The sequence below is a fragment of the Phodopus roborovskii genome, unplaced genomic scaffold, assembly GCF_943737965.1.
Source record: "Phodopus roborovskii unplaced genomic scaffold, PHOROB, whole genome shotgun sequence".
NCBI classification, from domain to species: Eukaryota; Metazoa; Chordata; class Mammalia; order Rodentia; family Cricetidae; genus Phodopus; species Phodopus roborovskii.
Window position 1 is genome coordinate 339,435 of NW_026126482.1, and position 22,055 is coordinate 361,489.

At 40.5% G+C, this 22,055-nt stretch overlaps 1 pseudogene; it reads right to left on the reverse strand.

Moving 5' to 3' along the window:
• Positions 1-2,489: 2,489 nt before the first annotated feature.
• Positions 2,490-13,903, reverse strand: LOC127229397 (uncharacterized; annotated as a pseudogene).
• Positions 13,904-22,055: the final 8,152 nt, after the last annotated feature.

The following is a 22,055-nucleotide window of genomic DNA, read 5'->3' on the forward strand; positions in this document are numbered from 1 at the left end:
ATTGAGTTCACAACCTAGTGAATGCAAAGCCAAATTGGGCATAACTATGATATCAGAGTGAACCAAATTGTCTGCAGCAAGGGAGTATAGCATGGAAGTAATTTCCAAAAATATTTTCACCTAAACAAAGGAAGCATAGGTGGCTTTATGTACATGTGGATAGGCCAATTCTTAAGCATACTGATAAATCATGAATAAAGTAAGTTGACATTTGTAATTTATGTAGTCTAAAAGATGTAGGTAATGTCCCTATGAAGCAGGGTCAAAACAGTTAAGCAAACAGACCACCTAGAAAAATAAAGATGGACAGTCATTGTGGTATTTTATATAATTTCATTTAATGTGATTTTCAGTTTTTTGTTATAACAAAAGAACTTTCAAAATAAGAAGCTTTAAGCTAAATAAACAAGCTAATTAAGGCAGTAAGACAAAAGAAGAAGTAAGGCTTTATGTTGGTTCATAGGACAATCATCCTAAAAGCTATTAAACAAAGGGCCTGCGCCTTTCAGATGCTGATCATGCTAAAACGATCATATCCCAAGCCTGGAGAAATAAAGTCACTCTCCCCTTCAGCTGTCTCCTTCTGGGCCAAAGTTAAGAAGCCATGCTGTGTTATGGCTTCACAGCCTCTTCCCCTCAAAGCTACAAGAGATGTAAGAAAGGAATGGGGATGAAAATAATCAAAGTACATACTATGAAATTCTAAACAACAAAATCATCTAAAAATCTCACAAATGTTCATGTCCTTTGTAGGTGACATAATGTAGTAAGGAAGCCTCTACTCTCAAGGATATGAAAGTTTAATGAGGGAGAAGGTGTTGGCTGCCATATATTGGCAATAAAGCTAAGCTAAGAGATAGGAATCTGAGCTCCTCCCCAAATCACCAGAGAGTGGAAGTTTTCTTAGGGCCATATCCAACCCAGTCTTCAAAAGGAGCCTCATAGAATCAAGTCAAATTTCAGAAGCCCAGGGAGGAAATAAGTGAGAGTAAAACTGACTTGTCCCTTTTCCTAAGCACAAGCCCTATGCCACCTGAAAGCCATGCCACACGGAGAAAGTACAAACACAAACACTTTATCGGAACATTTAATGAAGACAATCAGTATTGTCAGCAAAGTATGGAATACTAAGGAGGGAAGAATTTTTTTCTGAAATTTAGGAAAGGCACTTTTCTGCTTGAAAAGTTGAGATGAATTTCCCAACAAAGAGCTTACAACCAAAGGGAGCAATTGAAGGTACCTGGCCACAGTGACACCTACAGATGAGATATTGGTGAGGCTCTGGCTACTGTCGGGCATGGATGGGTACTGCCTCTGACACAGTAGCTTCTTCTGTAAAGCCACACATTTCTGGAACTGTATGGACCTGTCTGCCAATGTCTCCTATTCATTTTTTGGGGGGGGGGTTAATGAAAGAAAGCATCACCTGCACCAAGCTCTCCTGTTTTGCAGGCAAGAGGGTATGTCTTCTTGGCAGATGGAGGGACGTCCTTGTTCTGGCACTTGTCTAAGACATATGAATGCATCCAGGGCTCCTGTTGCTATTCCACACTAAACCCTGTTGTAGACAAATGAACCTTCTGCACCCGAGCAGCATTCTTAAATCCACTAGAAGGGCTATGGTCATGCACAAGTAAAGGTTTATAAGAGAATTCTTATCTGAGGCAGGGAGCTTGTCATTTGGGTGCCCTAGAACTTGGATGGGCAGCCTACTTTCTGACTTTAATTTCTGTTCCCTGGATACCTGACTATTACAGTCAGATATCTGACTTTCCTGGGGGACCTGATGTTTCTTTCAGGGCCCTTCCAGCTACCAGAGTACTTTGTACTTTTGTTGTATTCCCATCTGCCCCTTGGGTACTCTTGCACCGGCTGGTATTCATGATCTTGGTAGGTTGTGGTTGAAGACCACTGAGCTGCCCTCCTTTGACTATATTACTGACCTAGTTGGATACAAATATGTTTGTGTCATTCACCTTTGAGCCTTGAGGCCCCTGGACTGTTTTGTTGAAATACAGTCTCTTACTCCATGGCACAGGGTCAGGCTCATTGGATATTCTGGGCACATCTGGGCTGTGTTTATTGCTCTCTGACTCTTCCTGGCTGGTGTTGTCTAAGATAATGGATATCTGTTGCAGCACAGACTTTGTCATTTTATACTTGCTCTTGACATGTCCATCCTTGTTATCAGAAGCCTCATGTTCTTTCTTGCCCACACATGAGGTAAAAGGGAGAGGAAAATGCCCTGATCTGGGCATAGTGCCAGATATCTGACCCTCACTGGTTTCTTTGAGATGCCTGATCAAATGCTTTTGCAGGACAATTTCAAGTTTTTTTCTGATATTGGCTCACCTGTGAGGTTCCAGAAGTTTTGCCTAACAGACTGCCTGGGTGGCATTGTATGATTGTCTCACAGTTAGATTTCAGGCCATTATCTAGAGTGCCCTTGGTGTTACTCCATAGCTGGTACTTTTTAAACAGCCTCTGTGCTATGCCCCCTGGCCTTTAACAGTTTCTCTGCTGACTGTCTTGCTGGGAAGCTTCCAGGTTAAGTCAATACAACATTGTGTAGGTCTTTGCTTCCCGGTTGCTTCAAGAAAGATATTCATGAAAGCCCATAGTTGCTTATAGATGAGGATGTCTCTAGAGGTTCTGCCAGGGGATTCATCCATGGTAGAGATTTACAGATCCTCTGGGGCAGGCCCCAGCGTTGTAGGATGAGCCTTTTGAAGGTGGTGCTCAAGCTTCTTCTGGAGCTCACTGGCGAGGAAGAAATTTCCAAGAGAGATGGACCTGGGAACATGGGTCTTGAAAGACTGCTTGACCAATGAAGGCTTGGGAGGTGGGGAACAAAATTCTTTCTGGGATTTTTTGACTACAGTGGGCAAATCCCACACTCTCTCAAGCTCCTTTTTCAAGATGTTGTAATTCAGGCAGTGGATTGCAGATGGCTCAAGAGGTTGTACCTTATCCTGGAGTCTGTGAAAACATACCCCACAAATTCTAATCTGGGATACAGGAGAAGGTGACAGACTGTAATTGGGTGTTGAAGCTGGGCCTGGGGCTTGACTGGAGGGACAGGTTGGGACTGAGATGGGGACATAGTTTGGGGCAATCTAAGAATCTGATGAAGCATCAGGGAACTGTCAGTCCACACAGTAGCAACAGAGTTCATAGACTCACTGTGTTGAGAAGGGAGGACACAGAAGAACTTGATGTGTTTAGGCTCTAAATGGTCTTCAGAGGTCCTGAGATTGGAAGACTGCTGGTGCATATGAAGTCTCTCTGGTTTACCTTTGCAGTTCCCCAAAGGATAGGAAACTGCCAAGTTCTGCTGATCAGACTCTAGGGTCTTCCCCCAAGTTTTAAATGAATCATCCATCTTTCCTTCTTGTCTTTCAAGTAGTACCATGGCATCCAGGGCTGAGAAAGAGAAGGTTTCCAGGTAATGTAAGACAGGTTGTAATGTTTCCCCATAAGTAGGATTCAGAAGAATGGAGGTCAAGAAGCTCTTGGTTAACCAAATGTGCTGGCTCTAACTGAAAAGAGTTGCCAGTATCAATTTGCTGCTGCATAAATTCTGACATTGCATGCCTTGAACTGCAAATGCTTTTGTTTGTTGGGATAGTGAACAGCTTCCTAGGACTGCCCACCAGAGACATAATGGTTGCTGGTTGGAGAAGTTCTGTTTCCTGAGTGGCATGTTATTGTGGAAGAGGGAAAGTGGCACATGGATGGAGAGAATCATGGTCCAGAGAGAACTTAGCAATCACAGGAGGAATAGATTTTGATAGCATAGAGTTATCCAGCAGTGAAGCAGAAAGTGTATCTTCTAAGTGGGCTCTCTTGTCAGGTGAAATAATGGAGGAAGACTGTAGAGAAGGCTCATGTGGAGGGTCTGGAATTGGATTTCCTAGAGGATTTTCTGGGAGGGGAAGAGGCAGAGTCAATGAGGTCTCAATCACAGAAACTGTGGTGTAATCCATACTGGATACAGAGGCAGCAGCATCTTCAAGGTTGGCCTGAGAAAGAAGGTGACTGATCTTAGCAGTTGCTCCATTACACACATCACAGGACTGATCTGGACATAGCAGGTGCCGAAAGTAGGATCATAAAGCTCACCTAGGGGGCTATAGGAGACAGAAATTTCAATTCTGTTGTAAAGACCAACATTAAAATGGGGTTTGCTGGCCTAGCTGTGATGGAGATACCTAATGCCTATATAAATATTCATTTTATGCCACCCATTTATAGCTTCCAGAGATGCTATAACCTCTCTTCATGTTCTTCTTTTGTATATTTGTCCCAGTGAATACTTCCCATGACAAGAGCAAGCTGTGCAGAGTCCCCATGATGTTTTGATCAAGGGAAAATGAGGCCTGGGAAAAGGGGGAATAATCACCTTTGCACAACAGATAGATAGCAGCTTCCTCCATTCCTTCACTTGCCTCTGGGTAGTTCTACAACCTGGGAAAGAAGAGGTGTTAGTTGTAGGGAAGAAAAGTAGAAACATGATGGTCAAATAGGAGTCCATTTAAGAAAAAATACTTAAGCTAATAAAGTCTAAAAGTACCAAGAACAAGTAGACAAGATCAAGTTGTCATTAAAAAGGTTCACATGTATGTGATTTCATGTAAAAATTACCTTCATGTCCATTGTCCCATGTGATGATGCTCAAAACCACCATGTAAAGCATACAAGCCTTGATTTCCTCAGAAGTATCTAAGCACACAGGTGTCAAGCATGTGGATGACATCAGGAGGCAGGTGCTTGTGGCTCAAACAAACAAACAAAAAACCAAAACAAACAACCAAACAATTCCCCTGAAAACCAACTGCAGTCCTCTCTGGACATGTCCAGTGCTCATTGCATATGTGGCACCCACTGTCCAGAAGGGGCCTGACAACTTCATGGTCATAGGAGAGCAGAGAATCAACTCTGACATGTCTCTTATGCTGTCTTCCTGTGAGTCTCTCCTTTGAAGACTATTTCCTGAGAGACTGTGTCTGGGAACTTTACCTCTCTGATCATAGACATAGGACCTTCTAGAAATGACAGGGTGGGAAACTGGGAAAAGGATGCCAAACAGATAGAAACCTACTTTTAGACGATCTCCCCTTCCCTTCTGAGCTCTGCCACTGTGGACATAGAAAAAAGAACAAGATATTGTAATTTTTTTCTGACATTTCTCTTCTGAAGAAACCCAGACTTCATAAACTAAGATTATGGCATGTATTCAATTAATGAAATTTTCCCCTTCCTTTAGTTAACTTTCAGAGGTAACCAGATGTTTTGTCTTCCCTTCTTTGGGAAATCAAGGGCAGATTTTGTCTGTAAGAGCCGCATTTGAGATTATCAGCCGAAAATTTGAGGCTAGTAGTGTCTGTGCTCTCTTTGAGACTCATTTGTCCTGTGGGACAAAGCTTAGGTTTCAGATTCTACTCAGGGGCTCCAATCAGTTAGCAATGTTTTCTTAACCAGCCCAACTTGGAAGTTGGTTGGGTGAATGTAAATGCAGGTAGAGAATGGATCCTGGGACTGCGTGTCAGAAAAAGCTATTCTTTGGAGAATTCACCTTCTATAACTAACCCTTTTAGAACAAGAATCAGTGTTCTGTACCATTTTCCCCTAGAGTTTTGTCCATATCCAGAGTAGTAGACTGAAGACCCAGATGAAAACTTTAGTCCTTCCTGCATTCCTCCTCTGGCAGGACTCATGCCCTAGGACAGCAGTGTTCTTTACTCTCTCCCTAGTGTCCCATCTCAGTCAGGTCTCTGGCAGATAGCCAAACTCACATAGTAACTCATTTGGTATTGTAGCATACCAAAAAAGAGTATAGTTTGTGGTTCACCCTACATCCTCACCTTTTTGATGTCCTGACTTACCAGTGTGGTGGTAATAATGGTTTCAATATCAAATACCATAAGTATAGAAGAAAATGTTAAACCTTCTGTTCTCCCCATTTCTCATATCTTTACTGGTATTCATTATATACAAGGAGAAACCTGCCTTTTTAACCCAAAATTTAATATTCAAGGAAATGTCACATTCAAGGTGTGAGCCAAGTAAGGTCTGTCTACAACAGCAATGGTAAAGTCACATTTTGAAAGCTAAGTGGCTAAGTAAGTTATCAAAGAAAATATCAGATGAATTACAGAGGTCCAGTCCATGAAAACAAGATGATGCTTTCGGGTTAAGTAGATTGGTGGAGTGAAGAGGATGAAAGTCAGACACTAGTAGACTGTGGAACACAAGGACATAGAGGTAGAAAAGTCAACTCTAGATAGTTTTTGCATTAAACTTTGAGAACAAAATGAATGGTTAGTGACAGGTGTTACCTGTTCTGTATCTAGTCATGTGTGGAGAATTAATTGTATATGTAATGAAAGAATTTACTTCCTACTTGAACCAAGTGGCAAATGATACAATAAAGTGAAAGGATATTCAAATCACAATTTAATATGGAAGCTGAATTCTGAAGGTTCATCTGGCTTCTTCATACTCTATTGTTGCAGCAGGAGTTAACTTCTGGGAAAATAAACATTCCCTGGTTTCTAAAGAGGTTAGGCAGGCTTTACAGGAAGTATTGCCACTTTTCTAATGATATAATCAGCAATGGGCCAGGAAAGGACTTTTCATAATTAATCTTGTGCATGAGCTACCTCACCTATTACAAGATTTTTTTCCTGGAAGTATGGGCACTGAAGTGCTGAAGAAGCTGGCCCAAATTCTTCTGGCTTGCATTCTAGCTTCCTGGAGTTTCATTTAAGGGTGAAAGAAGATCATTGGAATTTGTGGGTCTATGTAAATGCAAAGCAGAGGGCAGTATCTTATGGCTGACTTGGGTTGGCAATGAGGGTAGAATTCAGAACTATGGAAGATTAGCTTGTTCTAGAAATCCCAAATTCCTACCTAGCCCAGCTTTGTCCTTCCTTTGTGACCTTGTATTGATCACAGAACTTCACCGGCACAGCTCCTAATTTGGAAATGAGATGCACAGTACATCTAAAAGTACCCTGATGCCTGAGTGCATTATAGAATGTTGGTGAATAGTGAACCCCAAACACCAATTTAAATGTGCTGCAGAAACTTCAGCTCCTTTGTATAATGGCCTGTTACCCTGGGAAGCTTGAAGATGCCTTGCCTTCCTAAGACACCTGACTGGTCCAATAAAAAGCTGGATGACCAATAGTTGGACGGAGAAAAGATGGGCAGGGCTGGCAGGGAGAGAGAATAAATAGGAGGAGAAATCTAGGCTTGAGAAGAGAAGAAAGGATGAATGAGAGAAGAAGGACAGCTGCCATCAGTCAGACACAAGAAACAGTAAAAGTAAGATATGCAGAAGGAGAGGAAGAAAGTAAAAAGCCTGAAGCAAAAGGTAGACAGAGGGAAACAAGTTAATTTAAGTTAAAAGAGCTAGCCAGGAGTAAGCCTAAACTAGGCAGACACTTATAACTAATAAGTCTCTGTCATGATTTGGGAGCTGGTTGGTGGCCTAAAAGAAAAAGCCTAGTACAGCACATGTTTTTAATCCCTGTACTCTGGAAACAAAGGCAGTAGGGTCTCTTTAAATTTAAGGAGTGCTTGGTTTATATAAAGTTCTGAGCCAGCCAAAGCTACACAGTTCCTAGTTTTTTCCTTGAGGAATACGGCAGCATAAAGGTTTGAATGTAACTGGCACCCATAATCTCACAGGGAGTGGCACTATTAGGAGATGTGGCTTTTATTGGCTTGTGTATGAACTTATTGGAGGAAGGGTGTCACTCTGGGGGTGTGCTTTGAGGTTTCCTATGCTCAAGATACTGTCCAGTGTCTCAGTTGACTTCCTGTTGCCTGAAAGATGTAGGACTCTCAGTTATTTTTCTAGCACCATGCCTGCCTGCCTGTTTCCATGTTCCCTGTCGTGATGATAATAGACTGGAACTGTAATTGAGTCCCTTCAATTAAGTGTTTTCCTAATAAGAGTTGCCATGGTCATGATGTCTCTTCGGAACAATAGAAGAAACCCTAACTAAGACAGTTAGTAAATAAACTACCACTGTTTACTACTATGTGTTAGTTCCTGGCTAGCACAGGTAACAGGGCTGTAGGTACTCTTGATACTCTAAAAGAAAAAATGTTCTCTGTTTAAGAAGCCCACACCCATGGTTTGCATGTGTACTGATGTTTTCCCAAGAGTTCTCTTCCCTAATGTATGCTAAAGTCTCTTCTTAGTGAATACTAATTTTTCTATTCTGAAATGTCATGGCTTATAGTGCCTCCTTTTGGCTCCCAGTATCCTCAATTCAAATTTATTTTCCTCATTTTGAGTCTTTCCATTCTCTGTACTGAGGATATGATAGGCGACTTTAATGCAGAAATTTCCATTCCTCAGACTTGGAAACTCATGATTTATCTCCCTGTCCTTTTTGAAAATACTTTTGTTTACTAATTGAATGAGTTCTCAAATTTTCTGTTGTACTTCCTATATTTTCTTAATTTACACAGGCATTCAATTATGATTTTATATTCTTTATCTTATTATTCTTACTAAAATGAACTTTTAAAAATAAATATTCAGTTGTTTCATGGATACAAAACCTTTTCTGATCCGAGCAGACGGGAAGAGGTTTTTCTGCTTTTGCTTTTAGACAAGGTGAACTACCTAACCTGGCTAAACTCACAGCAATCCTCCTTTAGGGTCAGGATAGGCACACTGTCTACTAACATATATGTTGCTATATATGTACTCCTGCTGGACACTGCTATCTGGCTGCCTCCCCACTTACTACTATTTATGAAATCTGGTTGGCTATCTTTCTCTTCTGGGCATCAGGCCTTGCTTGCCTTCTCCTTCTTAGTTATTCAATCCTATATACACTAAACATCTTCTGGACTTTACCCAGCAGCTCTACATGTACTCATATGTATGAAGTCTCTCATACCTGCCCAATACACCTTGCAAGTTAAAAGCAATTCCTGGTCCTCCTTCCATCACTCCACACAGATTGCAGTTTACCAAGCCCTGCTAGATAGTCCCTGCTCCTCATGTATACTGCTAGGTATAAGAGCTTGCTACAAGGTAACACTCTCTTCCAATCTTTACTTTTTTATTTAAATAACATTTTTTCCATTTATTTTATATACTGACCAGAGTTTCTCCTTCCTCCTCTCCTCCTTGTCTCTCCTCTTCCCATCTACCCTCCTCCTCTCCCACCCTTCCATCTCCATTCATAAAGGCGCAGGCCTCCTATGGGCTTGAATGAAGCATTGTACATCAAGTTGAGTCAGGACAAACATTCTCCACTTGCATCAAAGTCCTTTGCTTCTAAAGGACATACACTCATAGATTACAGGATCTGATGAATATCCCCACCACGTGTCCACTCCATAAACACCTTTTGTATGATCTACTACTAGATACCCTTCCAATATACATGGCTAAGCTATGAGAAAGGTCCAGGAAGACCAGATGCCTATCAGAGTGTGTGCATTGACAGGATGGGCGCAGGAGCTGGTGTCCAGCAAAGCCTGAGACCTAATAGTGTATATAAGCCATGAAGTAGTTCAACTTCACAGATTCTGCTACCTAGTAGTCAGTCTAGACAGGAGCAGGTGTGGGGAGATTCCCAACTTTAGTTATTGGCCAAAACACTTTTTATTTTTCAGTAAATTGCAATACATGATTCCCACTGACCACAGCCTCACATACAATGATCAGAATTATACCTACTAGCCAAATCTCCCCTGCAACCTTACATGCACAGCAAGGTCCTACTTAATACACTCCTATCCTTCACTACTCAACATAAACTGATGGATATCAAACTTTGATAGACAATTCTCACTGTGCATCATAGCTCCTCATACATTCTACATATTAGGATTTGCTAGACACCCTTGCCACACTTTATACAATGCTAGGAGGTATTTATACCTGATTGACACAAATGGCTAAGTCCAGACTTTGCTAGAACCCTCCACCTTACCACCCAACATCAACTGCTAAGTATCAGTCCCTGTAAGGTGAATCCATATTAGTGACAGAGGTGGATGCCTAGTAAGTTCTGCTACTGATCAGTATATTTGTGAAGGAAGCCTGGGTGGTGTTGCCCAACAGGGACTGATACTTAAAAGTGCCAGGAACTGGGAAATACATAGCAACACCTGATAAATATTATAGAAATGTATGATTGTACTCATGGGAGGAGGAATGTCTAGGAATGCCTGATCCTAACATTCTATGTAGGAAGGGAGATGTTTGTCCAACTAGAACTGATACACAGCAGTGTATGTGGAGCATCATAGGGTTTGTGTTTAGCAGGGCCTTATACCCAGCAGTGCATGTGGCATTGTCAAGGAACAATGTGCCTATCAGCATTTGACAATTAGCAATATACATGGATTGATAGTTGGATGTGATAGTGACTGGTAGGGTCTGATATCCACAGTATGTGGGCTATCATATCAGCTCAGGGAACTGGCTAAAATATTTGAACCTAGAAATTTATATGGGGTAACTGCAAGGGGTGATGAGCATGACCTGAAAACTGGCAGTGTATGTAGGGTAGCAATGATAGGGAAGGAGTATCCAACAGGGCACTTCATCTATGGAAGAGGAGAATATCCACATACTTATTTAGCATTGTTTTTGCAGTAGTTTCATTTGTGTGCTGGTGTTAAACTGAGAGGTAGTCTGGTGTATAGTATCCTCTAGGCCCTAAACTCTAGCTGTATATGTGGGTGTCAGGTATCTGGGAGAGTCTGAATCTAATATTGTATATGTAGTGGGAACAAGTGATGTCCAACAGGGTATGATACAGAGTATTGTGTGTAGGACAGAAGCATAGGGTAGGTTGGGTTGATGGTTTGACATGATATGAATCATTTTATTTATGAGTGCTGAGATGAGCAAGGGGATATAGCCAGCAAGGCCTATACAATATTTCCATCTGATGGCACACATACAGTGCAAATATATGCATTTGGGTGTAATCACTATAGAGATGTAGAGATGGACACCAAAGTGAACATCAGCTTGGAGCATGGGTTGCTTGGGGACTATATTCTCAATCTGGTTAATCTGCCCTGGGACAGGTGGTTAGGCTATGGCAGTCTCTCTGACAGAAGAACTCTTTCATCCTGTGAAAAGCCCAGATATCGGAAGGGAAATATAGTAGAGCAAGATGGGGGGAGTGTATTCTCAAACATTTGAGGTTATCTCCTAGATGGGGAGATGGGGATAATGACTTCCAAAGCATCATATATTTCAGTACTTGGTTCCACAGCTGGTAGAACTGTCTGGCAAGGTTTTGGAAGTATGGCTTGTTGGAGAAGCTGTATCACTGGGGATAGGCTTTGAGTTTTTAAAAGTCCATTCCAGGCCCAGTTAGCTCTTTCTGCCTTGTGCTTATGTTTCAAAATGTAAGCTTTCAGCTACTGCTCCAAGGTCATGCCTGCCTGCTTGCTTCCATGCTCCCTGCCATGATGACCATGGACTCTAGCCCTCTGAAATTATAAACTTTTCTAAGAGTTGCCATGATAGTGCTGTTTTATTAAAGCAACAGAAAGTAACTAAGATAGGGTTAGCAGAGATTCTAACTCTTTGGGCAGCTTTGAGCATCCTTTCACTCATGTCCCCACTATTAAGAGGATAAAATGGAAGATTAGCCCTCTGGTAGAGAAAACTCTGTTTGTATACCTTGTCTCTGTGCTAGACGGGGCCTCTGTGCTGGGATTGCAGACACATTGTCATCTGGACTTCCTGTCTGTTTCATGCTGCAGATGTCTCAATCCACACCAGGCTGATTTCCCAACTCCATGCCTCAGTATCCATGAAGTCTTATCACTTAAATATAGAAAGACACATGAAAGTAACTCCCTTGGCAACTGAACTATACAGTACTTATTATTAATTTACAGCCCTGCTGTCATAGCTTCCTATCTGGGTCCTCCCTTATGAAGCTTTGTTCCCTTTAGTCAACAATTTTGCAATGCCTCTGCAGCTACTGGTGACCATTCTCTGTTGTCTATGTCTGGGTCAGCTTTCTCAGGCTCCACATAATAAGGAAACTGTTGTTCGTCCATCTGAGGTTTAAGTTGCATATCCCCTAAATGTGTATAATTATTGTAAGTCAGTTGCAAAGAACATTAAAAAATGCATTAATTAAAATATAGAAGTGTATTTTTGTCCACCACCTACCTGGTTTTATCTGACTCCATTCTCCTCCCCATCTATTGGAGCCACTTTCTTCTGGGAAACATGACTTCTCCTTTGGGGAAATAGGCAGCAACACAGGCTCTGGAAACAATTCACCATTCTCCTCTTCATCCTTTTCCAGTACTCCCTTATGTTGTGGGAAGAGGCTGTAATCATACTCTGGGGCTGGGCGCTGGTGGAGCTTGGCTCAGATGTTTCACACAGGAAGGGATTCCTTTCCTTGCTATGAGTGCGTGTGGTGGTAACACCTTGAGTTGCCTCCCTGGAGCTCATTACAAATGATGTGTTCTGGGGAGATGAGCTGTTCTTCAGGTCGGTTTCACTCTGTGGTACCATCTGGGCAATATGGTTTCTAGGAAGAATATTTTCTGAGGATGTGCTGCATAAGGCCACAATGTTGGAGGCCATGTATCTCTTTTGAAAACTGCTTCTCATGAGATGAGCAGCTACAGGATCATATTCAGTAGCTACTTTAGGAAAGAGGGTCCTCTTCTGTTGATACCACAAGGTGTCTGGCATGCTGAGCCTTCTGCTCTCCTTCTTCGTTGCAATCTTGTCATTGTTATGAAACTGGTGTTTTTCCAGAAAAGTGTAGGTGGGAAGAGCAGGCTCACTTCCTATGCTGTTTAGGGGAAGATGAGCCATGGGAAGACATGAAGGTGTACTGGCAACACTAAATTTCAAAGGTTTAATTTGGTGATGTATGTTTCTCCCCAAGAATAACTGATGCTTTAATATTAAATAAGTTGCCATGATGTTATTAAATTTGTTTTCATGTAAAGAGTCTCTAATGTCCTTGGGACTGTAGCCCATGACCCACATAGCTGTCACAATATTAAAGTTTGGTTTGCTAGGTAGCATCTCCAAGGAAGATGATAGTTTTAAAAGTTTTTCACTGTTCTTGAGCCACATATGTTTCATAATGTCATCTATCTTGGGCCTTTTCTCAGAGTCAATAGTGAACAACTTCACAATGAGGTTGACAATGTGTTTTGGAAGCTTTGGTGGAATGTAATAATGTGGATCTTCCATCTTCACCTTCATATCTCTATATGTTGTTGCTTTGAATGGGAGGTACCCTGTCACCATGAGATACAGTACCACTCCCATGCTCCAGATATCAGGTGTCTTAGGATCATATTCTTGACCATTGAAAAGCTCTGGAGCACAGAATGGAAGGGTACCACAGAATACCTTCAATTTCTGCCCAACAGTTACTTTGATAGCTAGACCAAAATCACAGAGCTTGATGCTTCCTTTGCCATCTAATAGTATATTATCCGGTTTGATGTCTCTGTGTGCAATGCTATTCTCATGGCAGTACTTAACTGCACATACCATCTGTGTGAAGATGTGTTGGGCCTCCTCTTCCTGCATGGAGCCCACCTCCACTATATGCCCTGACAGGTTACCCCCAGAGGCCAGTTCCATAACAATATAGATATGTTGAGTAGTTTCCATGACATGGAACAATTTAATTATATTAGGATGGTTCAATGATTTCATGATATCTACTTCATTTGTGATCAAAGCAGCTTTCTTTTTGTCCTTTTCCATAATCTTCAGAGCAACCTGCACCTCTGTACAGAGGTGACAGGCCAGTTTCACTTCAGCAAAGCTGCCTATACCAAGGGTATTGAGGATCATGTAATGATCTGTGAGGACCTCCTCACTAGAGAAACTTGCCTTCAGGTCCTGATGCATTGCTACATCTTCACTCCTCCTGTTACATAACATCTGTCTCAGTACCAACTCACAATACTAGATTTAAAAAATTAAAAGCAAGTCTATGAGAGAAGTTCATAATCAACAAGTTCCTATATAAATAAAAGCAAGACAAATCAACCTAATGATGCACTTCAGGTCATAGAAACGAAAGAATAAACCAATTCTGAAGGCGTGAATGGCAAAACTTAATAATTACCAGAGATAAAATTAATGAAAAGGACAAAGGATCAAAGAAACAAAGAGCTGCTTATTAGAAAGGATAAGTAAAACTGACAAACACTTACTCTAACCAAATTAGAGAAGCCACAAATTATTAAAAATCAGACATGAACAAAGGTGATTACACAGCTAACACTAAAATCAAGAAGCTCACTAGGGAAAATGGGAAAATAGGAGGCTCTTTAGGGAAAGAAAGAGAGATAAATATAGAAGAAGGAGAGAGGTAGATAACAAGAAGGATAGCTGAAAAAAAGCCACAATGAATCATATTATTAACTATTTACCTTGAAACCCCTATAATTCACACAATCCAGTGTATAAATACACATATATAGTTTTAATGAACTTCTTTCCCCTTGGTGTTCCCTCCAAAAGCCAAATACCACCTAACAAAAACCCCAATAACAGACATGAAAAGCCCTCTTCTGAGTTTCCCTTGGTGGAAGGCAAACCCCTGTTGCTGAAGTCACTATGGACTTCACAAACAGAACTCAGGGGTCTTTGAGCTCAAACTGACCTGGATTCCCCTCCCCAAGAAGTAGCTTTCATGGTACCAGCAGGTGCAAAGAAAACTTCTAAAAAACAGAGGCAACAAACAGTCCCAGCTATTATACCTATGAACTGTATCAATGACCAGCATGGCACAATAACCCTGTGGGTACAGTAGTTGGACACACACCTTAGTGGTAGCCAGTGGCTCCCTAATTGGACTTCATCTCTGTTCAGCAAAAGGGATAGCATATCTGGTACTGGAAACCTAGCTAACTAATCAGTGCTAGTGAAACCATGTTTATTGGAGAAGATCTACCACCACTAACTTACTAAACCAGCATGATCCCTAACAACAAATTACAAATATGTCCTTTTACATGCAGGTAAGTGTAGTCTTCACCCCTCATCAAGGAAACTTCCCTTTGAAACAGAGACCACCATAGAAAACCACAACCAATCAATATGCAGAGTTATGGAGCCCAGTCTCAATGGATATAGCCACAAAGGCTCAGGGAACATTGTGGAAGGGGCAGGGGGTGAGAGGTGGAAAGATTGTTAGAGCCAGATGATCAGAGAGTTTGCTGTGAAATTGTATTTTCTAGTAACATCAGAAGCTCAGAAAGCTATACCCATAAAGTCTCACCAACATGAGTCCAAAACTGAACAAGAACACCAATGAACATGACAAATTATAAGGAGAAAAGCCCATGAGGCCTCAACCCTACATAAATAACTGAGTAAATCTGGGAGTGGAAGAGATAACCCTCTGATCAAAATAGTGCCAAATGGTCAGCCCTGAAAACATATATACAAGTAACATATTATATGGACTTAGCAGATACTTGATAATATATGTATATGCAAATACATATGTGCATGCAATAACAACTGAGACCATGAATTTGAAGGAATGTGGGAAGAAGTATATGGGAGGGCTTGGCAGGGAGGAAACGGAAGGGAGAAATGTTGAAATTGAAATATAACCTCCCCATTAGGGAGTATTTTGAAAAAAAAATGTTTTAGTCAATTCTAATATCTGGAAGAAATAAACCAATTCCTATAATCATAAAACCTATCCAAATTGAGATAAGAAAAACCAAAGCATGTAAATAGATTATTAAGTAGGAACAATGTTGAAATATTGATGAAAAAAAAAAAAACTACTACAAAGAAAAGCCCAGGATCATACAAACCAGTAGATAATTCTATCAAACATTTAAAAAAAAATTAACATCAATGTTTCACTTCACAGATTATTTCATAAAACAGAAAGGGAAGGAACACTCCCAAATTCATTCTAGAAAGTCAGAAAATATTATAAACTAATTTCCTTGATGAATAAAGATGTGAAAATTCTAAATGAAAACTCTTAATACATCACAATTAAACAACACATTTAAAGGGCCACACTCCAGGATCAAATTAATTCATCCGGGAATACAAAGATAGTCCCACATGCACAAACTGACAATTAGGATATAAACAGATTTAAGGGCAACATAACCAGCTCTAAAGCACAGCATTTTGTCATATTGGGAAACTAACAGAACCAGAGATGTGTCAAATGGGACAACCCAGCTCCACAAATACCACTATTTTCTATCTTGTTTGGTGTCAATGGGTGAGGCAGAGGATCTGAATACAAAAGGGAAATCGTTAAAAATATCAAAGATGGCAGAGATTAACAACCAGACTGGTCACAGAGTGCTGCATAGAACCTGGGATTAGTTTAAAAAATAAAATCTAGGCTTTTAGAGCATTATGGTTCTGCATTGAACTAGCTGGTAAGGACAGAGGGCAATTGCAGGAAACCCATTCCAAAGTGATTTTGACAGCCCACCAAACAAAGCTGATTGAAGGTCTCATGACAGAAGGAAGTTTAATGGCTGATGGTATTGGACAGGACTGTACCTGAATGTTTGATAGAAACCAGGAAATATCTTCCCAAATCTGGGGCTTTATGTATTAGTCTCTGCACTGGTGCCCTTGTAATGAAAGCTCATATCACAAAACTGCAACTGTCTCAGTAATTCGCCTCACTTCCAACTGTGAATTCAGATTTATGAACCCTCATTGGTCACATGCCCAAACATTACCCAATCACATTGGACAGGTGGGCTTGTCTCTTCTGATTGGTCAGGTTGAAATCATGTGACTTTCCCCTATGGTTACAGAGGAATTGCTGGTGTAGATCCTGAGAGAGCAATATAAGAGATTGAGCCTCCTCATGCTCTGTGCTTTGTTTCCAGGGATGTGCCTGTTCAGGCCCGTCTCCTCCATCACATTGCCTTCTGTTTATATAATGTATGACAGTACTTCCTTCTTTCCCAAGTTCCTTTCATTTCTAAACAGACTTACTCTTTGAGGATCAGAGTTTTCATTTGCTCCCAGTAAGTCATTAACTTTCCCCAAGATAGTTTAACACTTGGTCTAGAGAAGACAAAGAGCAAAAGTCAACATTCATGCTTGTGACATGCGTGATAGGGGCACTACTACAGAAATATATTATATCCAGGAAAGAAGCACATTAGACTTTAGAGTCCAGTTACTCTGCGTGGAAGGCGTTTCTGCCCCTATGAAGTTCAGCACTGCTGGTATTTTGCCTTGCATGGTCCTGGGAGGCCCAGTTGGTTCCCACATTTAGTCTATCCTTCCTTCAGGCACCTTAGAGAAAAACTAATGACAACTTTGATAGTGCATTTGTACCCATAGTCTTCATCCTCAACCACATTAATATCCTTGCCTATCCAGAGAAATTGCAATGGACAGAAGATTACTGATTTGATAGTAAACCTATCTCTGCTTTACCTTCAACCTGTTTGCCTCATTGACTTTATTAAGGTGTGTTTCATGCAAACAAAAGGATCTCATTTATTTTCTGAAAAAAATTTAGCTGAAATTCTTGAGATTATGTAAAATGATGTGACTAGGTGCACTATGTGTGGTATGTGCACCATATCTTATGTTTAATTAAAATGGCTGCTCTCATGCTGAAAAACAAAACAAACAAATGAAAAATCTATTGAAACTCTGTAAGGAGAGATGATATTGGACAATCCTCAAATACTATCTCAAGAGGCAAGGGGGGAAACTATAGCTATTTGAATCCAGACTAAAAGAAGCATTTGTGAATCATGTGGATCCTTTGGTTCCTTTAAACTTTTATTTTCCCCACTAAATTATATCCTAAAGGTATTGTAATCACAAGAGGATAAACCTTTGAAATGGATTTATTTATACCATAAGGGTCACAAAATACTAACTACTTATTTTTCTTGCTCAATTAGGAAATCAGGGGAGAACCCAATTTCAACAATTATATTTGATTGATTTGATCCTTGCTGTAGTATATTACTTTAACAATCAGTTAAAGAACTTTATGAGTTTTCAAATTTTATTTGAGGGTTACTATGGAAGTAAAGGGAATCATTATCATATGACAAGATATCAGATTTTTTCATACAAATTTGTGATTACAAAAATTTCCCAACCTTCTCCCATTCCACAGACACTTATTTTATTCATGGTTTATCTAAGGGTTGAGGAGGAATTCATGGCCTAGATATTGATCAATCTATTCATATTTCCTTTTCCTCATCCGAACAACTGGAATTGGCTGTTTTGATTCATCTATGACCATTAATTCATAAACCTTTAAAATTTGTTTCAGAGTTTGTTTATGTTGTAATATTATTTTCAGCAACAGAAACTGCTTTAATTTAATCTTGACATATGCTTTCACTACTGCAGGAACTACAATATCTGGTTAAAACTATATCTTTAGTTTTTTTACTTTAACCTTCCTGGTTTTATTGCAGAAGGAAATAAGTAAGCTGGTACATTAAACCACCCTGTTTTTATTTCCACAAAACAGGAACACCAACATCTACACATTAATGCTAATAGACTTTATGCACAATCCTGCTTACACAGTGAGACAAATTGTGCAGGAATATCCTATTGGTGCCTTATACTATCTTAGTCATATAGCTGGATTTAATCCAGAAGGCAAAAATACTAATGAATTATGGCAAATGGATGTCACCCACTTTGCTTTTGTGCCTCACATGCTGTATTTACACATTTGCATTGATACATATTCTAAATTTCTTTGGACTGTAACTCATTCTTCAGAGAATGCTTCTGCAGAATGTGTTTCTCTTAAACAAGCTTTTGCTTTATTGGAGTGCCTGCTTACATGAAAACAGAAAGTGAACAAACCTATAGTATAAAAAAATTAAGAACTTGGGGCCTGGAGAAATGACTCAGAGGATAAGAGCACTGATTGCTCTTCCAGAGGTCCGGAGTTTAATTCCCAGCAACCACATGGTAGCTCACAACATCTATAATGAGATCTTGTGCCATCTTCTGGCCTGTAGGAATACATGCAGGAAGAGCACTGTATACATAATAAATAAATCTTTAAGAAAAAAATTAAGAACTTATGTAAAGAATGGAATATTAATTATATTACAAGCATTCCTGGTGAAGGCTAGGGTGAAAATTGAAAAAGCACATAGATCATTAAAACAATTATTTAAAAATAAAAAGTGGGGCGCACCCATGGATATTCTTACACTTTATTTACTCATTTTTTTAATTGAAAGGTAATATATGTTTAAGAGCTCAACAAAATTTCTGCACAGAAATTTCTGAACTGCATTGAGATAGGCCTGTGTGGCTTAAACAATTTGAGACCTAGAAGCTGGGTTGACTGGGAAAAAAATGGGAAGGGGTATTCACCTGCCATTGCAGATGAACCCACTGAAATATCATGGATTCTTCTTTAGCTTCTCTAGCTCCAGCCATCAAGAATGATGGTGGAAGCAGCATAGATACTGAGATCCACAATGAATAAGCGGGACACCTGAAACTGAGAAGCTTCTGTAAGGCAAAGGACACAGTTGACAAGACCAAAGATGACAGCCCACAGACTGGGAAAGATTTTCGCCAACCCCTCATCTGACAGAGGGCTGATCTCCGAAATACATCAAGAACTCAAGAAACTAGTCACCAAAACACCAAATAATCCAATTAAAAAGCAAGGTACAGAACTGAATAGAGAATTCTCAATAGAGAAATCCAAAATGGCTGAAAGACACTTAAGAAAGTGGTCAACATCCTTAGCCATCATGGAAATGCAAATCAAGGCAACTCTAAGATACCATCTTACTCCTGTCAGAATGGCTAAAATCAGAAACACCAATGACATTTATGCTGGACAGGATGTTGAGAAAGGGGACCACTCCTCCACTGCTGGTGGGAGTGCAAGCTTGTACAGCCATTTTGGAAATCAGTATGGTGATTTCTTGGAAACATGGGAATCAGTCTACCACAGGATCTGGCAATTCCATTCTTAGGCATATACCCAAACGATGCACACCCATGCAACAAAGACATATGTTCAACTATATTCATAGTAGCATTATTTGTAATAGCTAGAACATGGAAACAACCTAAATGCCCCACAACTGAAGAATGGATAAAGATGTGGCACATTTATACAATGAAGTACTACTCAGCGGGGGTGGTCATGGGGAGACAAAGGAATCTTGAAATTCGAAGGCAAATGGATGGAACTAGAAGAAACCGTCCTGAGTGAGGTAACCCAGTCACAAAAGAGGATCATGGTATATTCATATATGAATTTTGGACATAAACCAAAGGATCACCAGCCTATAACTCATACCATCAGAGAAGCTAGGATACAAGGAAGACCCCACAGAAGAGGAAAGGGACAATATCTCCTGAGCATATTGGGAGGGGGGTCAGTGAGTGGAGAGGGAATTAGGAGAAAAAGAAGGGGAGAAAAGAAAGGAAGAGGAGAACATGAGAAACCCAGGAAGATTGAGTTGAGGAACAAATAGACGAGAACAAGAAAAGAGAATCCATAATAGAGGGAGCCATTATAGGTTTGAAGAGAAAACTGACACTAGAGAAATGTCCAGAGACTTACAAGGATGACCCCCAACTAACAATCTGAGCAATACTGGAGAGGCTACCTTAAATGCCCTTCACTGATAATGAGATTGATAACTAACTTATCTGCCATCCTAGAGCCCTCATCTAGTAGCTGATGGAAACAGAAGCAGACACCCACAGCTAAACACTGAGCCAAACTCCTGGAATCCAGTTGCAGACAAGGAGGAGTGATGAGCAAAGGGGTCAAGACCAGGCTACAGAAACCCAGAGACAGCTGACCTGAACAAGGGGGAGCTCATGGATCCCAGACTGATAGCTGGGAAACCAGCAATAGGACTGACCCAGACCTCCTGAACATGGCTCTCAGTTAGAAGGCCTGGGCAGTCTGTTGGACCTCTGACAGTGGAACCAGGATGTATCACTGGTTCTTAAAAGGACTTCAGGAGCACATTCCCCATGGAGGGAATCTCCATTAACCTAGAGACAGGAGGGAGGGCCTAGGCCCTGTAGCAAATGATTTGACAGATTTTGATGATCCCTCCTGGAAGGCCTCACCCTCCCTGGGGAGTGGGTTGAGTATGGAATGGGAGGGGGGTTGGGGAGACAAGGCAGGATAGGAGGGAAAGGGAACTGGGATTGATATGTATAATACTAGAAAAAAAAAAAAAGGAAAAGAAAGAAAGAAAAACAAAGAATGATGGTGGAGTTTGAGGAGACAATGGAACTCATTAGAAAGATAGGACCTCCAGCTAAAGGGTTAAAGGAGATATCACTAGAAGTCAAGTCTGCCCATCTAGAGACAAGTTAAAGCCCTATGCACCAAGAGAGAAGTTATTCTGGGAAACATACAGATCCCTTTGTCAACCTGAGAGTATTTTTCTGGTCATGCTATCTACTTTGGCCTGTGCATCTGCAGTGACCTCTGAGCACATGTATTGGTCTTTTGTTCCTCACCCTCCTTTGTTTCAATTTGTATATCAGTTGGATCCAGACTTACTAATGGCTTTGTATTTACACCTGGACTTTGGGGATATAATAGATTCATTCATTCATATGAAGAAGGACTGTGTTTAATATTTTCCTTGGGATTTGAATCACTTCCCATTTGCATAGTACATCATGACATCTTTGTTCCTATTGCAGACTTAATCATATGGATCTCTTTTCAAGCTATTCTCAAGATTTCTTGGATCAATATAATAGTATAACCAATAGTATTGGTCATAGTTTGGATCTCTGTTCTTGGTAACAGTATAACACACAATGCTTTCACTATTCTACTATTATTCATTATATTTATAACTCACTTGCTTATAGGATACTCATGTATCACATGACAGACTTATCTACATCTCAAATAAAAACCACTCTGGAGAGCCTACATTTAAAGAATAGAAGTGGGGAGATGTCAGAACATGGTCCAGGGATGTAGTCATGTGAGATCCTGAGCGCTTATGAGAAAACACCAACAAACCAAGACAAGAGTCTTGTGACC